Genomic DNA, 14,429 nt, shown 5'->3' on the forward strand with positions numbered 1-14,429 from the left:
CAGCTTGTGGCCATGCAGTTCCTCTCAGTTTGCAGTGGTGCACTTTTCCTGCACCTCCATCCCATTTCTCACAAGTGTTGTTAGCTCTCAGCAGCTGCAGAATTCTTCGGCAGTTTAATAAAGCAAAATAAATCCCTGAATTTAAGATGCTGTACTTAGCTCCATGCACTAACTTGTCATAAATGACTATTTGGCAAGCAGAGCTGAGATTTGCTATCTAGCTACACACAGGAATTATTACTGCTTTCTCATGAGCACTCATAACACGTTTTCTAAATTGTAGAGAATCTTCAAAGAAATCCAAGCCACTGGCCAGACACACTTGTAAATACATGAATTATCCACTTACCCAAGCATCAGTTGCCAAGATACAAGGTGCTTCACATAAATTGTCATCTTCAGTATTCTCTGACACTGGAAAATTGAGAGGGTCAATAAGGCTAATAAAAGTGATGACAATCTTGAAATACTTGAGATCATTCTACAAATGAAAAGGCTTAAATGTTATTAAATTCCATGCACTGAAGATCCACACAGTCTCAATTGTAATGTGGCTCAGCTACAGCCCTTAATTATTTTTATGAAAATATCTCTAGATGCTAAATTCTCAAACGCCCACTTTGTATGTAATTATAATCGTAGTAACTTTAGCCTGCTGTATAATTATAAGAATCTTAAACAGATTTATTTCTTTGAGTGTTTATCTTGCTTCTCCTCAGAATAAGTGCATCTAGCCCCAAGTTGAAGAAAGGTTAATTACAAAGATAGATTTTAAATCGCCCTCTTCAATAAGACTAATTTAGACACTTGATCAAAACAAACAATGTTTAATACTATTCTTAGAGTTCCTGAGGAAGCCTACCATCTCCACTTGCACTAGTCTGAAACCATTCAAATCCTCTGCATTGTGGAACACCATATATGTAAATATCTGTATAAAACCTACAATTTTAATATTATTAAGAGTTCTCATTGGTGAAAAACAAAATACCCTCATTCTTGGATTGGTAAATCTTTAATAACTTCAATTCCCAGTTTAGTGTAACAGTTGCAGCTGAAGGAATCCACTAACTATATTCTTTTCCATGTAATTGGCCTCTTGCTGTTTATTAGAGATGTTTGCACATTAGGTCCCCTTGGTTGCTGTGGAAATTGATTACTGGCTCTATTTAACTTTATTGTAAGCAGAATACTTGTCACCTATGGAATTATTCATTGAGGTAAATTCAGTAATAGGGAATTACCAGAAAACAATCTCTAAAATGGAATTTCTGGTTTTGATTTATCACTATTAAGTGGTGGTTCCTTTTATTTTTAATCAATACAGACAAGGAAAGGGCTTTATTAAAATATATTCAGGGGAAAATGGGGGATTATCAGAATAGCTTTTGAATCTCTACTAAAAATGCAGAATCTATCAGGGCAAAGAATAATAATTTTTTTTACACAATCATACCATAGCATCAGTAGCAGCAAACTCTAACTTCCTCTTCTCTAGAAGACAGACAGAATGACAAAGAGATATATTTCTTAACCAAAAGAAACCCTTTCAAACTTGGAAGGGAAATCATTGGAGTTGGGAATGTTTGAAAAATGGTCACTGGTTGTCAATTTGATTAAAAGAAACACAGCAACAAACCTTCCCTGTGATTCGCTCTTCAGCCTTCTCCGAAGTGAAACTAAGTCTTCTGTGCTGCCCCCATGCCTCCCACTCGTGGAATTTTACCTTTACTCAACACAAATCATACCCTTATAAAATTAAAGATTCAGGAACCCTTTGAAAACTATTGAACTGCAGTAACCTCAGTGCTGTCTGGAAGGTCTTTAATGGGCACCTTGCAGCCCCCTGCCCATCATCTTCCTGCTTAAATGATCACATGCTGACAATCTCAGAGCAAGCAGCCCAAGAGTCTCTGGGTGTTGACCTCCCGAAGAAAAGACCATCTGCTGTGGGCCAAGCTTTTCCCAAACCACAAAGATTGAATTGAACTAGGTAACATCACAGCTTCTTTGAGTGGGAATAGGTGAATAACTTTCCTTGGCATTTTATAAACATTTGGTAAACACTTGACCCGATCAGTTCTTTATTTTGTTAATCTCACTTTGGTGTAATGGAAGCCAGCTGTCCAGACTCTCAAGGAGATTGTTTTCTGAGCTTGAACCAATCATAGCATGGCGGTGGGGCCTGTGGTCATCTGGTCATTGCATGCTGTTTGGTGTTGCTGATGTGTCTGTGGTATGTGTTGGGTTGGACAGGTCCATCACATTAGCTCCATGAATGGCTTGCTTAGAATAAGCCTGGGGTACAGGTCTCTTTATTGATTGGCTCTTGGTTCCTTGTGTTTTATGGCTTGGTCCTTGTTGCATCTTTCAGCTGTTCAGCTGGGAGGGGGGCAGTGGGGAAGGTACCCTGTTCAATGAATTGTGCCACTCATAGTGGGGGAATATATGTGATGTGTACATAGCATTGATGAAATACTCTGGCTAGAAAGAAACCCTGGCCATGCTTGTCCTGCTTGCTGATACTCTAACATCCCCTAAGGACTGGTGCATGAAAGTGTCCCTCCATGTTAGAGAAGAGAGTAGACACAGACAGGTTAGAAAAGAACCAAGAACAGAATGTCCTACTGTCAAGTTTAACAATAATATGGTTGTAACTGGGACCATTTCTTCTATCAATTAAAATATGATTTCTTTTCAAACAAATATAGTACTTTTTGAAAAGTAAGGTAGTACATAATACTGATAATTGAGGCATAACAATCTGTCACTTAGGAAGGAAAATAAATTCTATCAAGTTCTATTTAGGTTAGAAAGATGTGCTCATTGGAATGTTGATGTCCATTGGTTGACACTTTTAGGAAATATGTTTATGATAAAATGATTTTTATCAAATAATTTTTTTCCTAAATATATTTTCTTATATTTTTATTATAATGAGGGTTTTTGAGTTGTTATAATATAAAAATACATTTTTAAGTAACCAAGAAATATGTGTTCCAGAACATAGAATGAAATATTCACAATTATGTAAAGTTATCTTCTGGGTAAGAGAAGCTCATTAAAAGTCAGGCAAAACTATAAAACATTTATTTACTATAAAGATCTACAAATGCCAGAGTTGTATTAACATGAGAGTGCAGAACCAGACACATAGGCGTCCTTAGACTAAGCAAGGAGGCTGCGAGCAGCAGGGGTCTGCTTTCAATTTATTCTTTATTTTCTGAGACCTTAAAGTTTCATTGTTTTTATATGATAAGAAAAGAAAGTATAATATTGGCAATTCCATATCGCTCAACCTAATATAAACCAAAACAAAATCTTGTCATCTTACATACTTATAGGGAACTTCTAAGAGTTTTGAAGATAATTCTCAGAACAAAAAAGCCAGGACTTGTGGAGTTCAGACACTCATATGGTGTGTGTTAAGCACCATTCAGACCAGGTGCTCACAAGCTGAAGAGTAGAGGATTCATTTCAGAGAGAGATAGATTAGTAAATTTTTAAAAATTTAATAGGCATAATTAGGCATATCTTTGGTATCATATTTAAAATTACATAGATGATAGAGGCAGAAATGTCAAACATGTAGATGGGGTGATGGATGGATGGATGGATGAATGGATGGACAGATGGATGGGTGGATGTGAAGAGAGATAGATGATACTTAGACCCATGGGTGGGTGGATAAAGGAAGGAAAGAAAACAGAAAGGAAGGAAATAGAAGCAGGATAAGCGGAGGAAAAGAGGGAGCAAGAAATGAAAAGGGAATTGTCAAGAGCAAAACACCATCTTTTTTCCCTCTTTTATTGCATCATGAGCAAGTCTACAGAGAACAGAATGAAATTCTTATGTAAAACCTTAGTCTGAAGACTGAAGCAGCAGAGGGATCTGAGTCCATTCCCACTTGTGTAACACAGCCCCTCAGTCTATCTTAGAAGTTATTTTCTGGATTCAGATTTAAGATTACCAAACTTCCACCATGAAAACAGGCAAATAGCTTCATTTAAAATGATAAGTCATTTTACTTAGCATCCTTATATATGTATAGGTATGTATATGTATACACACACACACACACACACACACACACACACACACACACACACACACACAAAACTATGTAGGCTGTTGGCACTGTAAAAAGCAAGTGAGCATCCTGAATAAAAAGCTCACTATTTACATTTAAGGACTTTATTTTCATTATAGAAAGATTATTTCACAAAAATTGTTGTATCATCTGAACTTGATGATTTTACACTTTTTTCTAGCTATGCATTAAAATATATAGAGTTTAATGTATAGACCATGTAGAATGTTTAATGAGAACAGACAGCACAGAGGAGGGGCATTTCCTGGTGTCCCAATTCTTCCTTTTCAAACCAGGTATGATAAGAATTCCAACTGTTTCAGAACAGCAGAAGTAAGCCTCATGCCTGTTCTTAGGGACATGTGTAAGGATAGGTCTCACATTCACAGATGTACTGCCTTCCAGGGCTAGAAAATCTGGGAAAGTGAAATGTGGCCATCAACATTCTCCTTGGGGACTAGTGAATTCTGACCATTCTTCCTTCTACCATGCAGCTAAAATGCTCTTCCCCTAGGAATGAACCACAATAGAATATGATACCTTTGTTTCTTCTTATTTTAGTTCATAGCCAATTTCCCTTTCTGGACACTGCCTTGGGAAAATAAATTTTGACAACTGTATGGGGATTTCCTGTTTACATTTTCTATCTTTTTGAGAAACAAACTCTTGAGAAAATCTAGGGAGGGTATGACAAAACTTGGTCATGCCAAACAAGAATGGTGTTCCCAGGTCAACAGAGGGCTAAGTGAGAAGTTCATGAGGGCTCAGGGCAGACCCAAGAGTGTCATGTGGCGTGGCTCAGTGAGATAATGCCACTGAAGTCATTCTTGACTGTCAGGCATGAAGTGACAGTAAGAAGGAGCCTTTGCCCAGTAGCTTGTGACAGCAGCTAAGGTTGTTCTTGGTTTTAGTATTTTAGTCATTTCTGTCACTGTGATGAGCAATTCTAGGTTTTTTTTCCAAACAAAAGATGCTCTGTTACCTTATAATAGGAATGTAGCAGGAATGAGTCACCAGTGTCTTTATTTATATCCATTTGTATCCCAGTGCCACTGCTGAAAGTATTGTCAGGATTTTATTAAAACCTCTATATTGAAAACATCCATACACATGCATGCTCATGTGCACACACAGGCACAAATACACCCAGATATATGTATGTACATTGTCTTACTTTTATGTGTCTCTGTTTTTTTTTATTTAAAGTTCATTTCCTTAACAGATTCAGTCACATTTTTGAGTGACACACAGCCCCTTCAAGAAGAGAAAGAGAAGTTAATTGTTCTAGAAAGTTATCAGATATTTAAAAGAAATGCACTTCTGAGAGAGCTATGATACAGATGAAATATAAGATGAAATGCCAGGCAAAAGCAAATTCTTTAATAAGCCATATGCACATGTCACTGCATCTTTAAAATTTTTCTGATTTTACATTCTCCAAAAAGTTACAACTATGCTAATTCTACTTTCTCCCAACATACCCTTTAAGTTGTTGTTGATTTAATTTGAGAACAACTAAGATGATTCTGAAATCCTAAAGGAGGAGGCAAAAAACACTTGAAATTTGGATCTATTGATGCCAAACTGAACAGCAAGGAGAAATACTGGTGTTATTAAAGGACCCACTTCCTGATTTTCTCTTATTTTTAACCTAGAGACCATTTATATACACTTTTATATTCACATACACACTCATATATAGTCATACACACACACACACACACACACACACACACACACACACACACACACACACACTTCTCTCAAGCCTTAAATGTGTCCAAGTTTTGCCTCAAGAATTAATTACTTTTTATCCATAACTTACCATGGCTTGTCTAATGTTATGCACTGTTGGATGAATATGTAATTGAAGCAGTTAAAAAATAGACCTGTAATAATCCACAGACCAGACCAAAAAGGGGCCAGGGAGAGATTAAGGGCATTCCAAACCCAACAGACCATGGCCGTCACAGCCACGTAGGGAGCCACTTCTGCAGGTGACAAGACAAGGTATAACAGCTCCTTTGGTCATGTCATGGCCTGATTACATGCTTTTCAGGTTGCAGATCATTGGCTTGATGGGCCACAAAAAAGCAAATGAAATCCATCTTTTAAGTAGTACCATCACAGCCCTTCCACTGTGAATGCTTAGAAAACGTTGGCTTCCTAGAGGTAGGTCAGGAACCTGTGGTGAGAATACAGGCTCCACAGCCTCTGGGTGAGCCCTTCCCACTCACAATAAAGAGTGAACTTGGTAATGACAGGCATCCAGCAGAACAGAAGGACACACGCCCAAGGTAGAATCTTAGCTTATGAAATATTTATATATGTCTCCCCTCAAACTGGGGGAAATTTTTATTCCACAAGCATGAGGACTCAAGTCCAAATTCCCAGCAACCATGTGCAAACAAGGCATGGTAACATGTACTTTTGATCCCAATGCTGGGAAACAGTCAAATCTGTAGGGCTCACTTGCCAGCCAACCTCGCTGAAATGCCAAGCTCCAGGTTCAGTGAAGACCCTGACTCAGCAATGAGATGGAGAGTGATTGGTGCACACACATATGTGCTTACACACATATATCACACACATACATATACAAATTTAAAATTATCTATTTAAAACACTAAACTTCTCTACCATATTTTTCCTTTAGATGTTATTTTTATTGGAGATTGACTTCTCCTTTCTGTTATCTATTTTGACCTTAGCTCATATGCTAAAGCTGTTATCTTTTGGAACAAGATGGAATTTTTCCATTAAGACCCTCTCCTACTTCTAAGGGTATCAAAGCAAGTTATAACCCTGTGCCTAAAGGTTGACTTCCAGAATTTGCTGCCATTGGCACGTGGCATCTAAGTTATTTCTATAACTGTATGTAGCAATTTCATGTAGAAAAAGTCATCTGACAGCAATGATGATTTTTGATGATTTTTCTCCCCGATGTGATTGATTCTTCTGGAATTCAATGCTCTTCAAAACTGTAGTGCATTTCATAGTTAATTAACATACAAAATGGTTAGAGGGAAACCTGCTTACTGTTGGTGGGGGAGAACTGAAGAGACTCTTAATTAGCTAGCTGCCTGTCCCTCCATCCAGCTTAGTTTTGCTATACAATAATGCATAATGTTTAGACAAATGAATAGATTCCAAGGAGTTCAAACAATTAAACCCAAGTATTATTTCTCCCTAGCTGTCTTCATAATTTACCTTGAAATGCTTTAGCCAGAGATAGGAGAAGGAGGCAACCTCTCTGATAACTTTCATCCATGGGTCCACCCACCTGCTACTGTCTCCATTCCACTCTCCCTTCTTCAGTGACCTCATAAATGTTCAGCATCTCTCAAACTATATTCCCTTGTGACCACCTGCTTTAACTGGCCTCTGGCCATAATTATCATTTTCCTAACCCCCAAGGTCATAGGAAGAGAAAGTGCTTCCATGGTAAGATCTTGTCATTGACTGTATAATAGGCTGGCATCAATATAAAACAAACTTTGCAAGAACTGAATCTGGTTTCTTTTAATGTCATTGAGCCTTAGTTTTCTCATCTGCTCAGAGGGCAGATCATACTCATCAGACTACAAGTGAGGTGAATGCTATAAATCAATAAGCTGGTACAAATGTCATTAGCTACTTAATATCTGATTTGAGGCTATCTTAGAGATGATTCACTACAAGCACTGGATTGACAGAGGCTAGAGCAATAAGTTAACTACATTTAAATTGTGAGTTGTTTTCCTGCCTGATATCTCTAAGATTCACAAGAACAGTGGCGCGCTGAAGGTTCTACATGTTCCTTCATAGCTCATGGCAGGATGTAGCTGAGTTATGTTTTGAAACAGGATCTTGTATGTATCGTCTGTGTTCTTTAATGTATACTTGTGCTAATCAATCTTAGCTACTGATATACAGAAGATAATCACAAATTTAGGTTAAAGCTGGAATCTAACCTTAATTCAATTATTTAATCCATGAGAGAATGTGGGCAAGTTACAGAGATTATCAATATTCTGCTTGCCTGATCTGTAAAGTGAGAGAGATGGGTGGTCACTAACTCCTTGGCTTCCTGTGAAAATGTTACATGGTTTTGAATGGAAGTGCTTCAGCTATAGCCTGAGATCGGCACTTAGTATATCATCACCATCACCATCACCATCACCATCACCATCACCACCACCACCACCACCACCACCACCAGCATCACCATCACCATCACCATCACTACCAGCATCACCATCACCATCAACATCACCATCACCATTACCATCACCACCACCACCACCACCACCACCATCATCACCATCACCACCAGCATCACCATCACCATCACCATCACTACCAGCATCACCATCACCATCACCACCAGCATCACTATCACCATCACCATCACCACCAGCATCACCATCACCAACAACAACAACAGCATCACCATCACCACTACCACCATCACCACCACCACCACCAGCATCACCATCACCATCACCATCACTACCAGCATCACCATCACCATCACCACCAGCATCACCATCACCAACAGCAACAACAGCATCACCACCACCACCACCACCACCACCATCACCATCACCACTATCACCATCACCACCATTACCATCACCACCATTACCATCACCACCATCTCCACCATTACCATCACCACCATCACCATCACCACCATCACCATTACCACCACCACCATCACCACCATCACCACCACCATCACCATCACCATCACCACCATCACCACCATTACCATCACCACCACCATCACCATCACCAACACCATCACCATCACCATCACCACCAGCAGTGTCATTCAACTCCATGAGTATTTAGTGACTTCAGACACATTTTCCCCATGCTCATGCTTCTGCTTGGGTATGGATCCTCTGCTCATGCACCTTCAAAAGGGATGGAGTTACCAGAGATGTACCAGCTTCCTAAAGGAGACAACCTTTTCCAGGGCAAATCCAGCCTCCAAATCCACTGCCCTATTTTTGAGTGGGGCAGAAGATGACATTATCTTCCACGCTGTTTTCATTTTCTATTAAATCTGCACAAAGTCTTTGAGGAACATATATTTTAATTTCTAGCTCAATTTCCCAGTGAGAAGACTAAAGCCCTGAGAGTTGAGACAACTTTCCTAATGAGACACAGCTTGTACTGACAGCCCTGCCTTCGAGAGTCACTGCTAGCTCTGTTTCATCTGACTGGGGATATAGTGAACAGTTGGGGGAGTGGAGGCTCTTAGAGAGACTGAGATGACAGGGAAGGTGTACATGATCTCTGGATAAGAGAAAAGCCCTTAGAAATGACTTTCCAAAGTCCCAGCGTTGTCTAGTCAAACAGTCAAATTTAGGAGAAACTGGAAACTCTCTTCATTTAAGCCTTTTTAATACAATATAAGCAAAAAAGTTGTACCTAATGAAGTGACTCTAAATATGCTTTCATATATTCATTTTTTAATAAGGGATCATGATAGCTCCCTTTTGCAGCCTTTTCTACTCCATTTGGTTATTTTTTGGTTTGTCTGAATATGCCACATCTCATGTGTATATGATATAATATACATGAAACCTATAAAAATAACCACAGGGAAGGCAAACATATGCACCTCACTGGGATCTGTACCTTCCTGAATAGAATTTTGAAGCTGGACATGGGAAGAGAGGTTGAACAGTGATCAAAAGCAGTTGTATCATTTTCCTCTTCTAAGTAACAAAACTGACATATACCTGAGATTATGAGGTTGAAGATAGGTGCATCGAGTACAGGCCTTCCACAATGGTACAAAGGCCCTAAGAACATGCCCCATCCCTGTGGCTTAGCTCTGAGTCCTCAATGACCATTTGAAAAACCAATGGAGCTAGCAAGATGGGTCAGTGGGTAAGGGTGTCTACCACCAAGCCTAATGACCTGATCCCAAGGACCCACACGGTGGAAGAGAACCAACTCCAGTAACTTCTCCTCGTACCTCCACATGTATATTGTGGCATTTGTGGACACACACACACAAATCCTTACTTGTCGTCAAGGTTGGGACCCTCTGGGCCTTATAACTAACAGATTCCCCAGAACCTGCAGGTAGAATCAAATTGATTTCATCCAATTACTATGTTGCAGGACCTCTGTTGTCACCTTCCAGGTCAAGAGACCAACTCACAGGCTGTAGGGATTTTTGTAGTCAGCATCTTGCAGGGTTTTAAATATACACAAGTGTTGTGTTAGGTTTGAAATCTACAGCATTTGATTCATGAAGACTCACTATGAGGAACACAGATCTGGAGTTTTTAACAATAGCAAAATAGAATTGAGAAGCCAAAGAGTAAGGAGACAATAGAACCTTTAACAATAAACTTAACATTGGTGTTCTTTGAGAAGGGACAGTTCCAGTTGGACCTCACTTGCTCATGCCAAAACCGATCCTTTAACGTCCACCTGGCTTCTCAATTGAGAAATGCTAGCAGGCCAGTCTTTTCACTTGACACTTAGAATTCAGTGGGTAATTATTTTTGGAAGAAAATTGCAAATAGATGAGATTTAACCTGGGGGTGGTGGGAGTGAGAAATAAAGATGATATATGGTAAGCCACAAGACTAATTTAAATATGCCACCAGCTGAGTCAGAGGGCCTCTAGAAGGTTGATCTATGGAAACCATCTTAAAATGGAAGGGAGTCTGTGGATAAATGAAATATGCCATTTCTACAACATGGGAAGTTGAATATACTTACAATCATCTCTCTCAAGCTTCAGTCATAGTATATTCAAAGAAGAGTTCAAATATGTATCATTTTGTCTCAAAGAAGCTGAAGATCCAAAGCAATACAATAGGAAATTTCCCTAGAGAGGCACACTGTTACTAGTGATTGAACATGCTCCATATGACTTCCCCTGAGCAGGATCTTGGAGGAAGTGAGGCTAGGGGTCTGGGTCCCAGATAACTGTGCTCATCTTCCATTTCCACCACTTAGCATTTTTCCTCAAATGGCCTGGCTCAGTTTACTCACCTTTCATCAGAGTAACCATAAGAGAGATTATAAGAAAGATCAAATAAATATGTAGGTATGAATGACATTTAGCAGCCTCATATCACAGACAAGTGCTCAATCTATATTTGATAGTCTGAAGTCTCAAGAAGCATAGCTCTTAGCATATAGAATTAAAGATTTACCAGTTCAGTGCTGGCTATTAATCTAGTATGATTGCCTTCAGAGTGCTCATTGGATTCTGGCCCAGATCAGCTAACACAGAATCCAGGGAAAGAAGACCCAGCTGATAGCACTCCCCTGATCTCTCTCTGTGAGTCTGTGGATCATTCAAGCTATAAACCAGACAAGCATCACCCGAACTCTAGTGCACTTGAAAATGACCAGGAGAGTAGAAGCAGCCTATGCTTGAGCTCCATCCACAAAGATGCTCATTCAATGGGTCTTGGGTGTAACTCAGTTGCCAGGAATATTAGAAGTTCCCCAGGTAATCACCATGTTCAATCAAGGTTGAGAATGACTTAGCCAGAAACTGTCAGCTACAACCGAGGTACAGACCAATTTGTTAAAAATAAGGTGTAAGGTGGCGTTTAAATGCATGCGTCTGTATGGAGCATAGTAAACATCTGATGATTAGCATAAGGAGGTGGCCATGGTACCAGTCTCCTTTCTTGTCATGAGAGGTAACTCCACACCTGCACTGCTTGGACCATTTTAATCTTTCTGAGCTTGTTTGGAGACAGCACTCTTTTCAGCTACAATTTTCATTCTTATCTCTCTCTGCTAATTTGGGATAAATGGCTTCATAGAACAAATCAGCATAGGCCTATTTATATGCATCTAAATGGAACATTTGTCTTAAATGTTCCTTCAGGGTAGAAGGAACAGAAATATCCATAAAATGGCATAGCATTGGGTGATGGACACTAATGTGAGGCCCTTGAGAAGTGCAGTATCATGGCTCTATTGGCCATCACATTGACCTCCCCTTTGAGTCTCTTTGACACAACTTTCCTATTGATCTTACCCATAATCAACCAATGAAAGCAAACACTTAGAAGGCTGATGGCCACCCAGACTCATATTTAGTGAGCTCTGTAGAAAGGCATTTTGCTGACATTTTGTGGGGATCTTTCTAAAATGAAATGGGACTGGTTATGGATATTTCAAGATAAAGCAGAAGAGCACAGAACTGCTAAATTCTGCTTAAGTTGACCATCAATTTTTGAAAGGCTGTTGTAAGTCCTTCTGATACTATACCCATGTGTGCCATTTCCTTCTCTGCCACTACTGGAAATGACCTTTAGATCTTTGAGATTTAACCTTACTTAATGTAATCCAACTAAGCCAATTCTTTTTAGGAAGTGAGTTTCAGAGCAGATGTGATCTCCTTTGTTCAAAAACACCCTCAAGAATTATAAAAATAGTGATGGACAGGCCTAGTTACTCAGAAGCCTCAGAGAAGATCTGTCGAACCTTTCACCTTGAGACCAGATTGTTTGATATAGTAAGACCCCACCTCCAAACAAACAAACAATAACAATAAAAAATACCCAATGAGAGGAGAAAATAAAAGAGAAGAAGGTTATCAGAGCAATAGTGGATGGTAGGAGAGAAGGAAGGAGGAAAAGAGTAAAAAGAAAGAGGGATGTAAGAAAGAAGGGAGGGAGGGAGAGGGGAGAGAGGAAGAAGGAAAGAAAGAAGGAAAGAGAAGAAGAGCAGGAGAAAAATATGTAGTATTTTAAGAGTTAAAATCATGGTGTCCAAAAGATCACTCTTAAAGGTAACATCATATTGCATAAGATTCTGGAAACCTTAAGATCTAGTTATTTTATAATAATACCTGTGGGCTTAATTTTGCCAGTTTTCTGTATTCATTCAGCAACCATTTAACATCTGTGTGTGTTGCCTACAATCAGCCCTGCTCACCCCATCTAGCAAACTAGGAGTTGGGGTTGTAGCTCAGTTGGCAGAGTGTTTGCCTGTCATACATTAAACACTGGGTTAAATCCCTAGCAACAGGTAAAACTAGGTGTGGGGCATATGTCTGTAACGGTAACATGTTGAATATGGAGGCAGGATGATCAGTTCAAGGTCTTCATTAGTTATATATACTATTTCTTAGAAGGGAGCCATGCAGAAGCAACATACACGTTTGTCGTGTCTTGTACAACTGGGGAGTAAGAGTCAGGCAGAGCTGCTTAAACAACACTCACACATATTATGAATATAGGAATGCCTCTTCTAAGGGACCACCCTATGAATGGACAGGGCTGCCATGTTCAGTTATGACTGAGCTCCTGTAATGGGCACCTTGTGAATAGAGGTCCTTCTGAGTGCTTGTCTGATGCATGCTGGGAATACTCTACCTGCAGTTTAGGCATGCCAAATCTCACTAGCCCTTATGTGAGTCAAATCAAATTCCACACCACATAGCTCTTTCATTTTCAGATATATCAATTGTATTGCTCCTCAAACCTAGGGAATCTGAAACCCAATAGTTGCTAAGTTTCAAAAAGTTTGGGACATAATAAAAATGTAGCAAAGATCCAACAAAACTAACTTTTATTGTTTTAAGATAGGTGATAAATGAACTTAGTTTTGACTTTTGATTTATAGAAGACAGTATTCTCAGAGAGTGTATAATTTTGTTAGAATTTTATTGGTTTAGAAACAACTAAAATTTTCAACTGAACATTAAGTTCCAGGGAATATTCGAGAGGCATCTCTGTTTATATCCAAAGGTGCACCTCTTTCGACAGTAAAGCTCTCCTAAGATGTTTTATGAAATGCTCAGTTGCTGGATGTTTTTGAACACTGGAACAAAAGCAATCACACTAAGACTCCCCCAGAAATGCATTTATCTGGGTTCTTGATCCCTACGCACAGTAAAAATCTAACAAATGAAAACCCAGCACCTTCTGGGGTTTTCAAGGCATTTAAGACCATAGTCAATCTCAAGGAGTCATTCCAATTGGCAAAGTAGAGCTATTCATATTTCTAGGGAAATCAACAGTACCTCTGCATTCAAAAACCTTACATTGTGGAATTGCCACCACTGAAAATGCCTTAAGGGGGGTTTTATCATCTTTCTGGATTTAGTAAATCAAAGTGAAATAGCATTTTCCAATTTTTTAAAATTTTCTTTCCAATATGCCTCATTACAAAATAAATTGAGAAAGGTGAGGAGATGGCTCAGTGGGTAAAGCATTTGCTGTTCAGTTGTAAGAACCAGAGTTCAAATCCCTCAAGGACCCACTTAGAGCCAGACACAGTGTTGTATGTCTGTAATTACAGCACTCCTACAGTGCAATGGAAGGCAGAGACAGGAGAATCCTTGGAAACTCACAGG

General features: G+C 39.3%; 1 protein-coding gene across 41 annotated transcripts in view; it reads left to right on the plus strand.

Moving 5' to 3' along the window:
• Rbfox1 (RNA binding fox-1 homolog 1) overlaps nt 1–14,429 on the plus strand; it is a 2,167,575-nt gene that overhangs the window by 2,131,115 nt on the left and 22,031 nt on the right. The gene's annotated exons all lie outside the window — the stretch shown is intronic.

Source organism: Peromyscus californicus, unplaced genomic scaffold (assembly GCF_007827085.1).
Source record: "Peromyscus californicus insignis strain IS unplaced genomic scaffold, ASM782708v3 Scaffold_3__1_contigs__length_106647218, whole genome shotgun sequence".
Classification (NCBI taxonomy): Eukaryota; Metazoa; Chordata; class Mammalia; order Rodentia; family Cricetidae; genus Peromyscus; species Peromyscus californicus.